The sequence below is a fragment of the Taeniopygia guttata genome, chromosome 3 (assembly GCF_048771995.1).
Source record: "Taeniopygia guttata chromosome 3, bTaeGut7.mat, whole genome shotgun sequence".
Classification (NCBI taxonomy): domain Eukaryota; kingdom Metazoa; phylum Chordata; class Aves; order Passeriformes; family Estrildidae; genus Taeniopygia; species Taeniopygia guttata.
This window is the reverse complement of record NC_133027.1, coordinates 71,721,906-71,741,198: the sequence shown is the minus strand read 5'-3', so window position 1 is coordinate 71,741,198 and position 19,293 is coordinate 71,721,906. Positions and strand designations below refer to the sequence as shown.

Here is a 19,293-nt window from a genome sequence, read left to right as displayed (position 1 = left end):
AGTAAATATCTGTGAATGCTGATATGGAGCCAACTGAAAAATAAGGAAAGGCAAAATAGAAATAGTCTATGTAATCTGTCAGTCGCCCAAACACAATTAACTGTTATCATCATTAATAATAACAGAGATCACTTTTCTATAATCTCCAAGAGACAAATGACAAAAGGAAGGCTGTCACATACAGAAATGTCTCAACTTCTCTTTTCTTTTAAGGAGTTAGCATATATGCTTAACAAACAGTAGATGAAATGGAAATATGTGTTCCCATCCCCCTTAAAAAAAACACTTCAAAAATGTTTACAAAGTTAGTTTATATTTTTAAGAAAATTTTGCTACAGTGGACTTTGATCTTCAGCCTTTAATGGCATGTAGCCTTGCCCTTCCTGAAGCTATCCAAAGCAGTTAATGTTGCTGGCCTTAAGTATGATCAAAAAGCCTTAAGAAATTTCAAGATTAATTTTTTTTCTTTTTTATTTGTTTTTAAAGTATGATTTCTTTCCATCCATTTCACTTTCTCCTATTTGCAGTAAGATAAAATAGAAAAACTGTATACAAGCAGACACTAGATGAAGTGGAGGACCTGGGAAAAGTTTGTATTCCTCCTTGCCTTTCCTCACAGGCTGCCATGCAAGACAAAGTACACACTCCATTCACAGGGAAGAATCTGACAAGGCAGCAAATCAGGTTACTAGGCTAAATGACAGAAGTGAGATGGCAAAACAAAAGAAAAAGATTGCAAAAAGAAAAAAGCCTAACAGCTAAGAACTACGAAGTATTTGAATGATATTCACAACAAATGAGTAGCTTTTTAGAGGACCATAAAAAATATTTGAGAGTACTTGTGGGGTTTCTATTTTTGAAACTAGATGCTTCCTTGCTTCTTGCCCCCTTCCTCCCCCCTCAACTTTGCAAACAGACAGGGCTCAGAGTGTGCTGGTTAATAACCAGACCAGGTCAGCCTGCAAGAGATTATTTTAAGCTGTCTGCATTTTTTTAGACAGGAGTGGATGTGACAGGCTACCCAAGAGAACATCAAATATAACAAGAGGTCATCTGTATCATATTATCAATATTTTAAGACTAAAATTTACTGAAAACAAAAACATAGACCTTGCATAGACAGGATAAAAAATATTACAGCACAGCCAGTTTCACAAAATTCAAAGCTCTCATAAAAGCTCTATAGATTTCTTAGACAATCAATTTTGACCCTGAAAAATGCTTCTAAAACCTCATTAAATCTTCTCCCCTCCTAATTAACTGAGCCTGAAAAATATTCTGATGTATATTGCCCTCTATCTAAGCTCACTAACCAAGGAATGAATGACTTGGACATTTTCCCTACAACTTGATTAAGAAAGAGCTGCAGGTGACCTTGACTTCATCTTTTAATTAATCAATGTGTTCTGGCTTTTTTTCTGCTCACAAAATATACATTAGTTTCTTCCCTTCACCTATGTTCCCAGAATCACACGGAGTCTTTGAGGTAGGAACAGACCACTGGAGATTTTCTACCCCAACCCCCTCCTCAAACTGGTTCACATAGATTAGCTGCTCATGGCCAAGTCCATTCAAGTTTTAAGTATCTTCAAGGATAGAAAATCCACAACTTCTCCTGTAAAACAGTTCCAGAGCCCAACCACCCTCATGGTAGAAGCCTTTTCTTATGTTCATATGGAATTTCATATATTTCAAATTACATCATGGCCTCTTATCCTGTCACTGGGCACCACTGAAAAGAGCCTGGTTCCATCCTCTTTTCACTCTCCTCCAAGAATTTATGCACAGATGAGATCCCCCTGAGCCTCCTCTAGGCCAAACAGTTCCAGCTCACTCAGCATCTCACTCTACAAAAAACACTCAGTCCCTTAACCTCTTTTGTGGCCTGCACTGGATGCTTTCCAATATGTCCTTATCTCTCTTGTACCAGGAAACCCAGAACTGCACACAGCAGTCCAGGTGTGGCCTCACCAGTGCTGCCACAAGGACACTTTCCTGGCTCATATCCTGCTTGCTGTCCTCCCACATCTCCAGGTCCTTTTCTGCAGTGCTGTTTGCAGGTGGCTGACCTTCGGTACATGCTGGTTCTTGGGGTCATTTCTCCCCAGCTGGCATTGTCCTTCTTTGAATTAGCAATGTTCTTCTCTGCCCACTCTTCATCTTGTTGAGGTCCCTCTGGATGGCAGCCCAACAACCTGGGATATCAAACACTCCTGGTTTTATAACATCAGGAAACTTGCTGAGGGTGTGCTCAGTCCCAGCAACAGGGTCACTGAACAAAGCCATTAAACAGTGTTGAACCCAGTATTGATACCCAGGGTACACCACTGGCCCCCCACTGGAGCTAGTGCTGCTGATCACAACCCTCTACATTTGGCAGTTCAGCCAGCTTTCAGTCTATTTCACTATCAAGGCTATCTTCCCTCATCCACCAAGCCAGTCATTTCATCATAGAAGGTTATCAGGTGGGTTAAGTAGAATTTTCCATGCTTCAATTCCTGCTCACTACTCCCGGTCATTCATGCATCTGGAAATACCTTCCAGGATCACTTGCTCTATCACCTTCACAGGGACAAGCAAGGCTTATTTATCTGTACTTCCCCAGACTCTCCTTGGACATAGGCCTTTCCCTGGTCCTCAGTAACCTCTCCAAGTTGCATGACCTTTTGAAGATATCAATAGTGCTCTCACACTGACACCAGTCAGCTCCATCAGTATTCATAGGTGCATTCTACCAAGTCCCATGGACTTCTTTATGCTCAGTTTGTTTAAATACCCCTTAATTTATTCACCCTCTACTGAGGGTAAGTCTTCCTTGCTCCACACTGTCTGGGATTTCGGAAGGCCAGTCTTACCAGGGAAGACTGAAGTGGAAACTGTGTTGAACACTTCAGCCTTTTCTCTGTTGTCACCAGATCCCCTACCCCACTAGCAGTGGGCTCACATTTACCCTAGCATCCTTCTATTCCTTATGTACTTGAAACAGGTTTTTCATTGCCCTTCACATCCTTCACCAACGTTAATTCCAGAATGGTTTTGGCTCTCCCTGAACCATTTGCAAAGTCTTGAATTTTTTTTTCATTTCTTGTTTTCCCATGCTGTTCCATGTTCTGTTTCTCCAATTTTCTCTGAGAAGTCTCCCCTTCACATATGCATAACTCTTTATTTCTAACTTTCTCCCTCATCCTGCACAGTTCTAGCACATTTTTGACCCATTCTGCAGTTTATCTTCAAAAGTATTTGCATTAATTCTTAATTATTTCAAATATTTTATTAGAAGTCTTTTTCTGCATGAGCCAGAAATAAAGGATTTAAATTAAGATAATTTACTGTAAGCCTTCACTTTGTATAAAACAATGATACACCAATCATTTTACTGAAATAAATTAGATTACATTAATTAAGGAATCAGGATGGTTTGCATCCTTTCCTCCCTCCCTTGTAACAATTTCCTTTCAATTATTTTTGTTTGTTAAGACATTTTGTTGGTTTTTTACCTCTCTTTAGTTAGCACCAGTGGCACATCAGCCTCTTCCTCAAAGGAAAAATAAATACTACATTGTTGAGGGCTAGGGAAAGAAAATTTAACACTAGTTTCTCCCTTTTTTTTTTTTTTAATTAGTAGTCCTTTCCCTTCTAAGACTCATCACTCTTCAGTTTTTGATCCTAACTATCCTACCCAACCTGTCAATATTCCCTCTTTTTTCCCCCCTACTCCCTCTCCAAAACAGCTAACCCACAATGCACATTAGTAAGCTCTTCCATTATATTAACATGCATGTTATTTTACCTTGAATCCTATTTTGGAGGACCTCACTAACACTTTTGCTTACTGTTATCTCTTTATTATGTAGAGTGATATAGCATTTGAAGAGGTGAGAGAGTCCTACTTCTTTCCAAGCTCCAGTAAGCTAAATGGAAAGATCCAAACAAACACATATATCTTTCCAGAACCACAGACTTTGTGTAGCACAGGGCAGAGAGACATAACATAGCATATATATTTTTTTGGCTCACTGCCTTTAGGAACTAAAACAGCCGTCTCCCTGAACTGATCAGTCCTGCCAGAGTTGTGGCAGTCAGAAGGGAACCAGACTGGGAAGACCAGCTCTGAAGATTGGTATTATTTTACCAACACAAACGAACAACCCATAGCATTACTAGTATTTTGTATCATGTGATCCAACAACTTTTAAGCAAAACATTGGTTCACTTACCCTACAACCTTTCCACTCAGGTGGCAGGTGGCAGAACTATTAAGACTATGAGCCATTCTAAAGCTGAAGCACACATACCTTGTAAGATAAAGCAGATTGATATTTTATTTATACCTAAGTATATTTTAATTATTCTTACAGAGGAAATAAAGGATAACAATTTGGAGATTGAAAAGGCGCATATGAGACATCAAACACCATACAGAATTACTGAATATATTACCTTGCTATTGACAAAAATGGTATGCGCCTATCAGCGTTCCTAGCTAGTTATTTTTCACTTACTGGTTAGAGCTAAAATTCCATCATCAGTCCCTTATCACATCTGGAGTATTGTATTCCATATTCCCCCAGTACTAGAATGACATGGAAACTATAGGAGCAAATCCAGAGAAATGCCAATAAAATGACGGAAGGATTGAATTATCTTTCACATAAGGAATGGGGGAGAGGGCTGGGGCTGCTCATCCTGAAGAAGAGAAAGCTCAGTGGGATCTCCCCAATGCCTAATTGGGGGCATGAAAGGGAGCCAGACTCCCCTCATGGGTGTTCAATGCAAGATAAAGGGAAATAAGACAGGAAACACAAGAAAAGTCCACCTAAACAAAGGAAAATACCCTTTGACTGTGAGAGTCAGACAACAGAACAGGTTGTCCAGACAGGTTGTGGAGTTTTCACACTTGAAGATATTTAAAATCCAGCTGGCCTTGACCTGTAAGCAGGGATGGTTAACTATGTGATATAAGAGTCACCTCTCCATTTCAGCAATTCTGTGACTTGTCTAATATTGCTCAGCTTCTGAAAACAACCTTTTTTTGCACCAAAGGCACACCATGTTTACTGTGAAAAAGTTATATCATGCCATACTTGTATTATCAGAGCAAATTTACTACTACACATTTTTTGTTTGTATTAGTTTCTGATATGTTTATATGATTTATGTTTATGCCCAAACGACATTGTTCTATCTATGGCCATATCACAACTACCAACATACACAAACTGTCAATAGATGATGTTTTCATTAACTCACATAAATACATAAGCCTTTAGAAGCCAGTTCATTCCCAGATCACAAAAAAACTTCCAAAATACCAAACTATAGGATCTAATTGGTTGTCCCATGTACACATGTCCCTATGAAATAACTATAAAAAATTATTACAGAAATAGTGCCTCAGTAGCTAGCAGAGTTCAGTCTATCAGTAATTGGAGGCAAAGAGTTTAGTTTTAAATTTGTTTATAATTATGAAAAGGAAACATGCTACTGGATGCAAAACTCTAACTAAATGCTGCATTTAGGTTTACTGATTCCATATCTACATCATACATTTGGACACACCCTCCCAGTGAAAACATCACACATGAAGCTGATGTTAGGCAAATGTGATAAGTTTATCCCTTGAATCTGACATGTATATATTCTACATGGATGCACAGCCTCCAATTTTATTATATGATCCTCTGCCTTGAAAGTACATATACAGTGTAATGTAGAATTTTAACAGCTGAACAACCTCAGGTAAGTAATGCAGATTCTTTTTAAAATAATTGAAATTGTAAACACTTTTCAAACATTTAGTTTTGTGTAACCAATTTTTGAATTCCTCTTAAAGAGAAACTTCAAACGTGTTTTAGTTTTTTAGTGTTACCATTCTTTAATAAATGGTTAACTATTTAACTTGGGAGATAAAACCACTATCAGTTTTCTACAAATAAAATAATTTCCCATCTATCTTCTTATGCCTGTACTTATAAGAAAGAGCGAATAAATTTTTATGGTCTATAAAATCACATATTTCAAAGTCCAGATTATCAAACCTGCTAATCAGTACCACTGCTACCATAATTGTAAACTATATCAAAAGAATAATTTTGACATAAAGGTTTTGTCAGGATTATATGGAACAAAGCCCATACCAAAAAAAAATAAATTAAAAAAAATTCAATGTGTATTTATTTCAGGGGTCAGCAAACCACAAGTGTTTTCTCCTACCTTAAACAGCAATATTCCTTGTATTATATACTTTTCAAATTATGAAAGAAAAGCAATGCACCTTATTAGACATCTGTAACCATGATTCTTTTTGCAGCATTATTATATTATACCTACTACTACTCTAAACCACAGAAAGAGGGCAAAATATACAAGTTATATTTTTCAGCTTCTTCCAGATTTCTTTCAACATCTACTATGCATTGATCAACTGTACAGCCAAAAGATAAAGCAAATGCAATACTAGAAGTGGTTAGCACATAATTCTAGACTAGAAATACTAGTGTTCTCTTTTACTACATTAGCATTATTCAAATGAAGATATTCTTGACAGCACACAATGCAAAACATGCTACAATATTGTCCTCTCAGTCTGACTATTTCCAAAGCAAAACACATTGTTTATATGAAAAGTAGTAGGTAAGATTTTAGAGCAATGTTCTACTCTGCCATTAATAAAGCAGAGCTTCATCAAAAACAGTAACATGGGAGAAAAAAAAAAAACTATTAACCTAATGTGAGCAAAAGGAGACACTTAAAACCTGATAAACAACAACACAGATATTGAGCATCCACCTAGTTTAACGCTGCAGCACACAGAGGGCTGAGGGGCTCAGGTGGCTGAACTCAAAGTTCAATCTTTTCTCCTGCATCAAAGCATGTGGCAAACATGGCAAGGAGGATCAATTATTCAGACTCTCCTAATTCTTTACTTCATACAAATCTCTGAACATATTATAAATTTAACACAAAAAATTTTCAAATTCTTATTTCAGGATTTTTTTCCTCCTTGAAACAATATGTAGTTGGAAATGAAAGTTATAAGTTTTACTGGTGTCAGAAATATGATAGAAACAGAAAACTACCACACTGAACGTCTTCAGATGATAGATTGTGTTCAGCCAACATAAAATATTTCTAAGCCTGAGCCATATCCCAGAATTAAAACAAATCCAGCTGAGCTAGATCAAGGAGTTTGTAGAGATAGGAATTTGGCTTCTCTGATGCATTACAAAATAATCCTTCTGTATAGTAACAGCTGTATAGTATTGATTGTACCCTACACTTCAATATTAATGAGAGGCTATCTGCCAAGTTATAGATTTCAAAAAAAAAAAGGCTGAACTTTCTCTAGAGACAGGTTTTGTTCAGCCTGAAGACAGGGTACACCTTATAGCAGCCTTCCAGTAGGCAAAGGGGGTTTCAAGAGTGCCAGAGAGGGACTTTATACAAGGGCATGCAGTGATATGGCAAGGGGGAATGGCTCCAGACTGAAAGAGGGTGGGTTTAGATTTGATATGAAGAAGAAATTCTTTACTGTGAGGGTGGTGAAACACTGGAACAGGTCACCTGAGAAGCTGGGAAAGACCAGGTTGAATGGAGCTAGTGGAAAATGTCCTCCTATGACAGGGAGGTTGGAAGATGATCTTAAAGGTCTCTTCCAACTCAAAGCATTCTGTGATTCTTTATTCACTTGGACACCCAGCCACATAAATTATTAACTTAGGGTTTTTTAGGGTGCTTTAGGTATCCCAAGGAAATACCATCTGTGAACATCAAGAAAACAGCACAGCTGCCTTTTTATTTAAAAGTACTACAAACATAGTAAAAATATATTTGCCATCAGCTAGAAACTGTGCTTACCTTTGGCAAGAAGAGCTCACAAAGGATGCCAACTTTAGTCACTCTTTTTCTGATATCAACAAAATGGAAATACCTGCAAGTCAAATGAGAAAGATTTATTAGTTTTGGTTTGGGGTGAACAGGTTGTCTTATGATATTAAGAGATAAGTAAAAAAAAAACTTAAATAAACACTAGGAAAATGAAAATCTACTAATTTCTACATGCAAGTAAAATATCAAGAACAACTCACTGCCTTTAAAAATCAGCATAGTTTCATGTGTATGTGTTGCAACAGAGACTTTAAAGGTGTTATCTGTGCAAGTTCCTGGCAATAACTGGAATAAAACCATTGCTAGGGCAAAGGGTCATGAGCCAGTAGGTGCTGAACCAACAGACGGTTTCATTATGGCTCTGCTTCAAAGGTTATGATAAAGGGTCCACAGCTATTCCTAGAACTGTACTGTAAAAAGCAAGTAGCGTAATAATATATTCAATTACAAGGATGAGAAAAAGTCACTAAGTTCCATAAAATGTTTTGAGAGACAAGAGTAGTTAGTTGATCCAAAAGGTTTAGAAACATGCTCTGATATTCTGTGGGATGACTTATAGCCAAGAAATTATCTAACACTGCAAAATTTACATTTGACAATTTTATATTTGCTTCTGAACTAAAGTAGATAAAAACATATGTAAAAAAAATATTTTAGCTTTGTCTGTCTGATCAACATTAGAGAGAGATAAATCGCAAAACTATCAAGTACCAGCAAGGCAATTTGGCTATTTTATATCAGAGCTAACAAAGTTTCAAAAGGAGTTCATTTTACCATGATCTCAGACAGTAAAATCTGGCTTGAAAATGCACAATGTTATATTCATACTGAAAGAAAGCAAAAAGAACACACACACAGCAGGAACAGATGTTATTTCCTGTACTAAATCACCACCATAGGGACAAAAATAATTCTAATAGGTATTTTACAGAATAGTGCATACAATGGAAAAGAACACAAAGCCTTAAAATCCTACGTCAGTTGCATATCTAGGTATTAAAGACACCAGTAACACAAACAAACAAAAAGCCTATACAGATGGAATGCAGGACAGTTTACCACTATCCTCATTCTAGGTCTAGTCAAAAATAGCCAACCACTGAAGTCCACTGAAGTCTACTTTCACCAGTATGCTCACACTAGGAAAAAAAAAAAAAAGAAAACAAAAAAAACCAAAAAAAAAAAAAAAAAACAAAAAAAACCCCACCGGCTCCTGGTATAGTTACAACCTAAAATTCAAGCAAACACATTGACACATTGGCCAGTGCAGGTCTCATGGGAGAGCCAAAAAAAGCACTCAACTCTATCAGTAGTAGTGTAGTCCAGGACCAGCATGGTAACTAATCTGCCAACAGAACACGCAATTAAAAACCCCCATGATATTAAACAAAAATTTCTCATTCCTAACTTAAAAATTACATCTGATGAAAATGAATTTCACAGATAAACCTCAGTCTTGTAAAATCTGAAACTAAAGTCATAGCAAATACTGAAAGTCAAAAGTAAAAACCTGAGAAGAAAGCAATTGCTAAAATTAAAAACAATTATTTTTAAAATGGCTATGGAATCTGGTCCATTATCCAATAGAAACTGCTTCCAGTTTTCTTTATATAAGGTTATGAGAATATTAGAATTATTAGCATTGTTTTTCTCACAAAAAAAAAAGTTATCATATATTCAAATCACTGGAAAGGCAAGCTTCAAAACATCTGTCTCAAAGGCAATTTCTAACTTGTCCATTTATGGGAGGAGAAAGTGGAATCAATTGATCCTCAGAGTAAAGTAGGATTTAGAGGATTATGCTGCTCTTTTGTGAGGCAGCCAAATGGGAAAACACTAGACCTTGTCCACATACTAATTATTTTCTTTAATCCAAGTTCTTCTACAGAACACTGAATCAGGTAAAGAATTTAAGAACTGAGAAGAAACAATAATGTTATATATTCCAAAAATAACTTATTGTTTCACCAGTATTCAAGTGTTTTCTTTATAATATCTTGTCCCTACATTCATAAAGGTCTACAAATGAAAAAAAAATCTCAAAATTTCAAGTAATGTATGCCCCTTTAAATTCACATAAAGTAACAAATTACAAATCAGATACAAAGGTGCCTATTTTCTTTCTTGTATTTCAAAACTTATTTGTAGTATTGGACCTCATAAAACTGCTGTGCATTAGGTGATTATCACAGATCAGTTTGTCCTGGACATCTCATCTTTTACTGCTTGTGGAGGTAATATCTGGGTTGCTTTATTCTCCGGGATGCAATAATGGATTTCATTTGTTGGTTTCTTAATCTTTATCTGAATGTCCACTGGAATTGAAAACCAGTATCTTGTTTCTACAGAAATTGTCACCAAGGAAGTCAAGTTGGCCAAAGAGAAGGCAAAGAAGAGTTCACATTGAAAGATACCTGAAATGCAGGTAGAAATAATTCCTGCATAGGCAAGTCAATACTTGTTAGTACCCCTGTTTGGCAAAAAGTCAGACATTCATAACTGTGATCTGCCATATACTCTACTTCATATTCAATCACAAAAAAAGTACTTTTCTTCATGAATATATAGTATTATTTATGTCCCAATCTTTTAATATTTTCTATTCCTATGTTGTTGTTGTAGGAAAAGCAGAAAGAATAATATCAGTACAAGCTCTCTCATTTTCCCTGGGCAAGTTCTCTTTCTCTACCCAAAAAGTTTTGTCTATTTAGAGGAATTGATTCCAGAAGGAATGGGCAAAGAGGCAGAATCCTTGTCAGGAAAGCCTAGTTCCCAGCAGCTTCTTAGTGCTCCAAAACACTGTGCAGATGGTCACTGCCCAGGTAAGCTCCACAGCAAGCTCAGTAAATCCAGAATATCAACCTGGCACACTCAATCTACCCAGCAAGCCTGAGTACCCTGGACACACTCAATTTACATTGTAGGAGCTGCATTTTTGGTGGGATATCCAAGGAAGAAAATAAATCCCACAAAGGCTAGCTAACACCTTGTCAAATAATTTGTTCTGGATTGTGGGATACTACTGACAGTGGTGTCTTCAGCATTCCAAACCTTCAAGAGAAACTTTACACTTTCCTCTACACCTAGACCAAGTCTCATACATGACTGCAGTAACCCTTTTGGTAATACCCTGCCTTGAACAAGGAATTAGAAAACTACAGAGAGAAAGCAAATAAGCCGACTGACAATTCTGCCCCAAAAGAACACAACCCCAAATACAGGCAGCAAAGGATTTTTTTCTTCTGCTGAGACAAAGACAAGGTACATTCTCCTTCCACCAAGACATGCCAGAAGATACTCCACTCTCAGCTGCCTTTTACAAACACAGATGCACATACTGCAGCCTTATTTGCCAACCTAGGCTGAAACACACAGACATTAGGATTTCTGTGTGAGGAACTGGACTCATCATGCAAGCAAAAAATATCATTTCTTTAACAGCTAATACTGCTATTAAAGCTTTTTGTATTTAATTTCCCCTTTTGAAAAAATGGAGTTTAGTATCTATTAAGCAAACAAGATTCTTTACTTTCTTCTTTCCCATACTTACAACTGCCTTTTCATGATATTCAAGTACTAAGAATCTTGAACTTAATATACGGAGCAAAAGAAATGACAAAAACTGCTACATTAAATTTCCATTTTCAAGTACGACTTAAGTACAAGAACTGCAGATAAAAGTGATACAACTAATGACAAGATTTTCTCTACTTGCTCAATTTAATTGGCAAAGCTATTGTCAGTTCTATCATCTTATACACCCAAGGTTTCAAGAAAGCTCTATTATTCCATAATGCTTAGGCAGAGTTTAGAGTTAAATACCTCATCCACAATTCTTACTGGTGATAAAGACTCTTGCTGGTGCTAGAGAAGGTAAATGAAAATCAAATAGCTATTCACAGAAACTAATTTCATAACACAGGCAAGAATAAGATTGTCTGGCTCACACCAGAATTTTAGTTAATATATTTCGTATGTGAAGCAGAACTTTGAAAATATATATACTCTACAAGGACATTTGAAACCATTACTTCCATGAAAAATCCAATTATGACAGTTGTCTAGCAAAGACAGCCGTATTTCAAAGAGATAGATTAAAAAGAGATGTACAAAAGTAACTTGAACATCTACCTAAAAGTACAAGTATCAAAACTGCTTGTCTATAAATAAAAGCCATATTGCATAAGCTCTTAGTGTAGTCTCTCTCTGATCTAGTTCTTACAATGACCACAGGTTAGACAAAGGATTTGGGATCAAACCACAGCACTCCATGTCCTAGCTGCTGCTTTGATTTCAGCAACTAATGGGGGCATCTAGCACTTTAAAGGGGCACAAGTTAAGTGATTGCATGTATTTTGCCGTGTATTTCCTCTCCAAGTACTAAACTCAATTTAACTCCATATAACTTTCCGTATTCCCAACACAATAGACTGATCTCTGTAAAAGCCTTTTCCTTCCTTTCATACAGAAAATATCCTGTAAATATCTAATTTCCCACTCTCTAACTGACTCCTGTTGTTTACAGGAAGGAAAGGGAACAGAAATCTTGCCATGAAACAGTGAGAGCTAAAAAGTTTTGTTTCACTTCCTACCGTGCAGGTGTTTCATACAAGAAATCTATTTTAATTCTTCATTTCAGGGAGAAAACATGCTGCTTCTTTTTGAAATACAGACTGAGAAATAGAAAAAAATAAGGTTAAGGAAGTAGCAGCATGCTTTACTGTGAAACAAAACAAAGCTATACAATAACCATTGCCATAAAACTTGTGAAATCCCTGGCTTTGGGCACCGCAATTATTTTACACTTTGACTTGTAAAATGGGTTTTCTTTCTAAATCTAATCCTTTTTTACTTTTTTTGCTGCCCAGATAAATGTGCAAAGATCAATGTTCCAGCTACATTTGACCAAAAAAAAAAAATCAAACTCCAAAATAACACAAAAACAATACCAAACTCCTCCCTTATCTGACAAGGTACTTGATTTTAATACTAATGCTGACCACAATGCTACAATCTTCATTTAACACCCAGAATGGAATTCCCTAGTAAAAGATCCTTCTGGAACTCCATCCATATTCTAAACTACAGGAACAAGGACGATGAAAAATAACTTGTGTTGGTTCAAGATGCATGGCATCTCTGTTTGTACACTTGTTTTTCAGTTTCAGAAATACCAACATCCATCATAGTAAGAATTGCATTCTTCTCTCTAAGAGCTGTAATTCTCTATTGCCCACTGGTGTGTGGAAGATTCAAATTCTAAAAGAAGTCAAGCACGTGAGGAAACTAATCATCTTACAGGCCACACATATCACCAAGTTCAAAAGGAAATTGAGAACTTTATTACATAATATCACAGCACACCTATCACAGATGCTGTCACACTATAAAATTATGTAAAAGATAAAAATATTATCACAAGGTTATATTTGTCCCTCCACAGAAGGGATAACTAATTTGATCTAGGCTGGCTGAACCTCACCAGCTACAGGTCAGATTACAGATATATCCCCATCACAGTAAATGTTGTTCCTAGTTCTACATACCAGTTCCCTGTACAGTCAGCAAAAGAAGGATGCCTTCCCAATGGATGCACTTCCAAACTGTTCTACCTCAGCTGCACAGGGAACAACATTAATTTATCAGTGAGCACACTGCCCAAACACCCATTTCAAATCTTAAAGCAAGAGTAAGCCAGCTGGAAGGATTGGAAGGGCCCAAGACAGACTGAGGGTCATCAGATAAATCACCACTGTTTCAATCAAAGCACTTCCAGTGAAACATGCAATTACTTGGAGTTTGTCAAAAGCAGCTTTCCATAGTTTGTGATCAGTTACCTGGGAAAACAAATTATATCACTGCACTGTGGATACTTAAAGAAAGATTTGCTAATTAAGCATAATTAATTACACAGCAGCACTAATTTGAAAAGCAGTCTCCATTCATCTTTTGTCTGATTAAGTCTCAGATTGACTGCTGAGAAGAATTGTTTATAGAACCTGCAATTTTGGATGATCCTTTCTCTGAGAAAGATAACAAAGAGCACTTGCTAAGAAACACGTAAGGTGAACAGCAAATGTACACAACTGACACATTCTCTAATATAAGTAGCAGTAAAAATAGGTCTTTCCTTAGGCCATCAGAATTTTCTTACATACACTCAAAAGCAACTATAGCTTCTTCCTGAATATGACAAAAAATCAACTAACCCTGCTCTGACCTGAAAGAGTTCTACCACATGTAGAATATAACCCCAAGTAAAGAACATTATTATGAAAACAGAAAAGGTAAGCTTGAGATAGCTTTGCCTTTTCAACTGGCTTTTTAAGTGGGAAAGGATCTGTGCTTTGCACTACAATTATTTTGTCAGAAATGAACAGAAGACCTCACAATGCCCATCATTTCTATCTGCAATTTATATGGAACATAAGTATCTTTACTAAAAGGTAATAAACATAGAGCTTGATCTTTATCATTTATGTTTTCAGCATGACACTCCACATATTGCTATCCACATACATAATGTGAACACCATCTTCATTCCCACCTTCATTTTTCTCCTATGAAATATTGTTCAGCTCCAGGCATCCTTTTCTCCCTTTGCAATACCTCATTTTGACAGCACAGCAAAAGCATGTAATAAGCAAGATCACAAAGAGAGCACGAAACAATATCCATTCTGGCACTACCAAATATCAGGTTTGGACCAACTAATTACAGAAAATACAACAGATGAGAGAGATTAAAAACTATAGCTATTTTCAGGAATAGTTCAACATTTAGCCCTAATAGTCTTTTGTTCCTGGTTTGGAGGTTTTTTTGGGGTTTTTTGTTTGATTTGTTTGTTTTATTTTTAACTTTGTATTATGCCAAACTTCATCACAGAAGAGATAAAGGGTTTATATGCTGTATAAACACAGCAAAGCTGAGTACCAAACCTCCAGTGAAAGAGACTGGGGTTCTTAACTTCCCTGCATTTTCAGAGTACAGGGTCAGACATTTGAAGTGCTTTTGTTACCACCTGGACAAAAAAAAAAAAAAAATAGAAACCTCATGAAAATAAACATGCCGAAAATATTAACAATAAAGGAGAATTATCAGCCTGGAACTGAAGTTACTAAACTAGACAGAAATAACTGGCTTCATCCACAGAAAAGCAGATTAAAAAAAATCATCTGGATGACAAGGTAATGCCTGACTATTTCAATTAAAGATAAGTGGAACATGGCAACTGACTTACGGCAACAGCTTAAAAGTAGGAAAAATACAAAAATTATTCACAAATCATAAAATGAGTCTGAAAAAACCCCATAACTAAATCACAGTGTTGTGAATGCTATTCACAGAAATAGGATTAATACTTTTTTCTATTGCTTCCATAGGTGGTCTTAATATTTTGTTTATTATCGACATTCATCGGAAGTGGAAAAAATACTTTTTTGTCATTTTTAAGTAGAAAATACATATTAAGTACTATGCAAAAAACCAAAGCATTTCTTTATCAGCTCTGTTTTCATCAAGCATGAAAAGTAATATGATTTTCAAACAATCAATGGAGAGGAATATTTTACTATCATTTTCTCTCAAAAAACAAGAGTAGAATTTTGTGAATATCATTTGTAAATGCCTTAATGGTTGTAGGATATGCCTTTTGACAGTGTTGCCTGCTTTTTCAAACACACAGCCATTTTAGAAGGAGGTAATAAACGAAAAGGGCTAAAGGCTGAGAAAAAACTAATCAGTTTAAGTTTTGGAGTGGCTGAGAGACACATCTAGAAGTCACTCAGTCCAGTCTGTTGCTCGGAGCAGGACTCCCATCAGCACTGGAAATGGTGAGCCATGGCTGAGTCTTCAAGGGGTGGAAAATCCAGCTGTGTCTCCAGGCAGTCTGTTCTGGTCTGTACCAGCCTCCTGGCAAACTGACCCAAACACACCATACCAGATTCTGGGGCCCATCTGGTGACAGTGGAAAAAATTCACCTCTATCCTTTTGTGGAAGCACCCTGAAGCAGCTATGGGATTCCCTTAGGTCACCCAGCAGCTGCTGCTTTGTCAGAGTGAGCAAGCCCAGCGCTGTCAGCTTCTCCTGCCATCTCATCTGCTCCAAGCAAGGGCCTTCTACCCTTCTTGGTGTTCTCCAGTACTCAATGTCCCTCTTGAAATGCAGGGACCAAAATTAGATAGTTAACATAAATCAAGATCTTTAACATTTCGTCCAGCTCTCCTACTGAAACATCCCGTAATGTAAACAAAGTAGTTTGCAGAATTTTTAAATGAAACACTGAAAAGGTGGACAGTGCCCAGAACTGCATTTGAATGTCTTCCATTTCCCTCAGAATATTAGAGGCAAAAATAGCATAATTGATCATAAACTTCATTCCAAGAATATGAGACTTACAGTTTACTACCATTGTTTTTTACAGTCAACACTCATTACGTGGTGCTTATGGCCAGATTAAACACACACAATGTAAAATGAAGAGGAATATACAAGAAAATACACAACAGAAGAGAAAGAATTAATAGAGATCCTTTCAAGCTGTACCAAGACCTGAGCTGGTATGTACACTGTAACATACTGTAAAAAGAACATTATCCCTCTTAGGTCAAGAGGGGCTAATTTGGAAGCAGCCCAAAACTTTCAGCATTCCAAGTAACATTCATCTATATCCATAGATGAGCAGAATTTGGTGACAGAATAGAATTTGGTGACAGATATTTGGGTCCATGTTTATTCTAATTTCACAGAAGTCAAAGTTTGCCATAGACTAAAATTATTTCACCCATTAAGTGAACTGGACAGACACCTTTTTTGAAGGCTGTAACACCAGATGTTTCAGGATATGGGAGCTGCCTCATATTAAAAAAATTTGAAGCCAAATAAAGTGTAAGTTTTATATAAAAATTTTGATTTGAATAAAAAACATTTGGGAAGTTGGAATGGTACCATAGATCTTTACGTGCTCTAAAAAATTATAAATTAATTCTTCTTTGTTTACTTTTGACTAAGGAAACATTTTAACTACATTTTGGATTCCCATTGCAACTAGAGCCTAATATACTTACACTACAGCCTAGGTAGGTTATACTCTGTTTACATGATCTAAAAAGGAGAAAAATTTGTTCACTACCCTTTCATCCAAAGTTCCTGAACTGTTAATAAATAAATAATTGATATAACCTGTTGGGAGGCAGGGGAAGTTTTTGCTTTTGGTTGGAAATTTTTAATTAGTTTTGCTCCTCTTCCTCTCCATCCCCATCTCCCAGATATAGGTGCAAAGAAGTCTCTGTCACAAAGCATTTCAAATGTGGGCAATTACAATTACCACCTCTACTGCTGTTTCCCAGAATTTCTTTTTTTACTGAATTGCAAAACCAAAGCTAAGTTAAAGTTTTGGTTTAGTCTCTGGCAGGACCTCGTTTTGATTCCTTTTCCATGTATGTTTGACAGATACATGTTCTCTTCTATTACAAAAAAAATTAAACACTAGAGAATTTTGATTGTATAAATTTTCCAGTTTAAATTCATAAGGTCATTGTTCTTGCAGATCAGACTTCAGTAACATTTCAAATATGACACAGTTCGTATGGTTCTGAACAATAAACAGTTTGTATTTCAGACATGCCTAAATATGCCAGCCTGGCAATCAAACTAGAAGTCTCCTAAAGGCACTACTGCACAAGTAGAGAGATGAAGAGAGGCACAGAAAATAGCATTCCTCCTGTAAAAAAATTACTAAGAACCAGGTTTGTTTGCTGTACCAGAAATATGTGAAAACAGTGTTTTTCAGGAATCTTTTTAGATTTTACTGTCTGAGGAAAAAAAAAAATACAGCATATCTAAATGATTGAATAATTAGCAGGGATAACATTTTCGCTTATCCATGTGCCACATACTGTAGTTTTTTCTCCTTCAGTAGGATAGATCCTGGGTCTGTGTATTTAAAATGTCCATCTGCTTCTGAACTTACACAAATGCACTTAACTTTGGAGTAGTTACAGATATTCAGTACTTGAGAAACTGAAGAAATAGCCACCTATGACAGCAGTGAACAAAAAAAAAAGTTGGCCAGAAGACAAATCCCTACCCCATATTTCTACACACAGTTACATGGTTTAGATAAAAGTACACATCAAAGCAATAAAAACAGTGTTAAAAAAGGCATTTACACTCTTAAATTTAAAATCCACCAGTTAAGACTTAACAGATTTCAATACCATTCACATACGACCTAATTGACATCTAAATAAAAAACTAGGAGACTCATTTGGATAATATAAATACATCCAAATAATTTTTCTGTAAAATAAAATTAATTACCACATTTATACAAAGAGAACAACATATTCTCTAAGTGTGTGTTTTTTAAGCCACAAATTCTAATTTTTTCCCCCCAAACATTAGTTACAGTAGCTCTCATATAAGGTTTATGCATAGGAGATAATGCAAATTAAAATGCTGTGTACCCTGACTTGGACCTAAAAAGACACCAAGTTTCTTGCTGTCTTTTATACCCAAATATATACAGATATCTCATTTGAAAAAGACAGCAAGGCTTTGCACCTTTGTGATTCTGCCACCTCGTAAAGGTTGAGCACAGCTTTGGCACAAAGCCATGTCACATCTGCCTCCAAACCAAGTCTCCCTCATTCATCCAGTATGTTGCTCTACCATGTTTTTGTGGGCACAAGCTTTTGATATTTTTATAAAATTCAGTGAATCAGAGGAATTTAACTTGAAACCAACTTTCAAGGCTGTTGAAGTTCTAGAAACACATCCTTTATCTCAGCCATTGAATCAAAACTAAACAAAGACAAAGCTTTCTATTATGAAGCTTCAATTGCTCCTAGGAAGAAGACTGGAGTAAAATATTGATTTACAAATATTTCAAAATTGTGTTTGCCATGACACAGTTTTATATTAATAAAAATTATATATTTATATAACAATTTATACACATTAAGGTTGTATTCTTTATTTCATGCTGAAAACATCAATAAAATGAAAGAGTAATAAAAATATGCAGCCAAACAGTGTAACATTTCTACCAGGAAGAGACATCTAGCAATCAAAAAAAAAATTATAAATCATAAACATCACTGACCAAGGATAAATTGTCTCCTTCTGCTGACTTATAAACCCAAGAACAACAACAAAAGTCTCACCAGTGCTGTGTTTCAGACCTGAGAGTTTTGCTTCTTTTGTCCACTTGGAACACACAATGAAACAGTCACTTATAGTTATTTCTTATTTCTCTTTCTACATTTCAGATGTGTGCATAGGCACCCAAATATACACACTCAAGCCACTCACCCCTCTCACATGTGGCAAGGACTTTCCTACTCCCCAGTCTAAGATCATTATTGTTGTTTTATTTCTTTTTTGCTCAAGACAGCTGTTAAATT

At 36.2% G+C, this 19,293-nt stretch overlaps 1 protein-coding gene across 11 annotated transcripts in view; it reads right to left on the bottom strand.

Annotated features, from left to right (window-relative positions):
- SIPA1L2 (signal induced proliferation associated 1 like 2) overlaps positions 1-19,293 on the bottom strand; it is a 122,953-nt gene that overhangs the window by 88,943 nt on the left and 14,717 nt on the right. For all 11 annotated transcript variants that reach the window (XM_072927119.1, XM_030268282.4, XM_030268284.4 and 8 more), the window contains exon 2: positions 7,858-7,930. The gene's annotated coding sequence lies outside the window, so the exon portion shown is untranslated. The remainder of the gene's footprint in view (positions 1-7,857; positions 7,931-19,293) is intronic.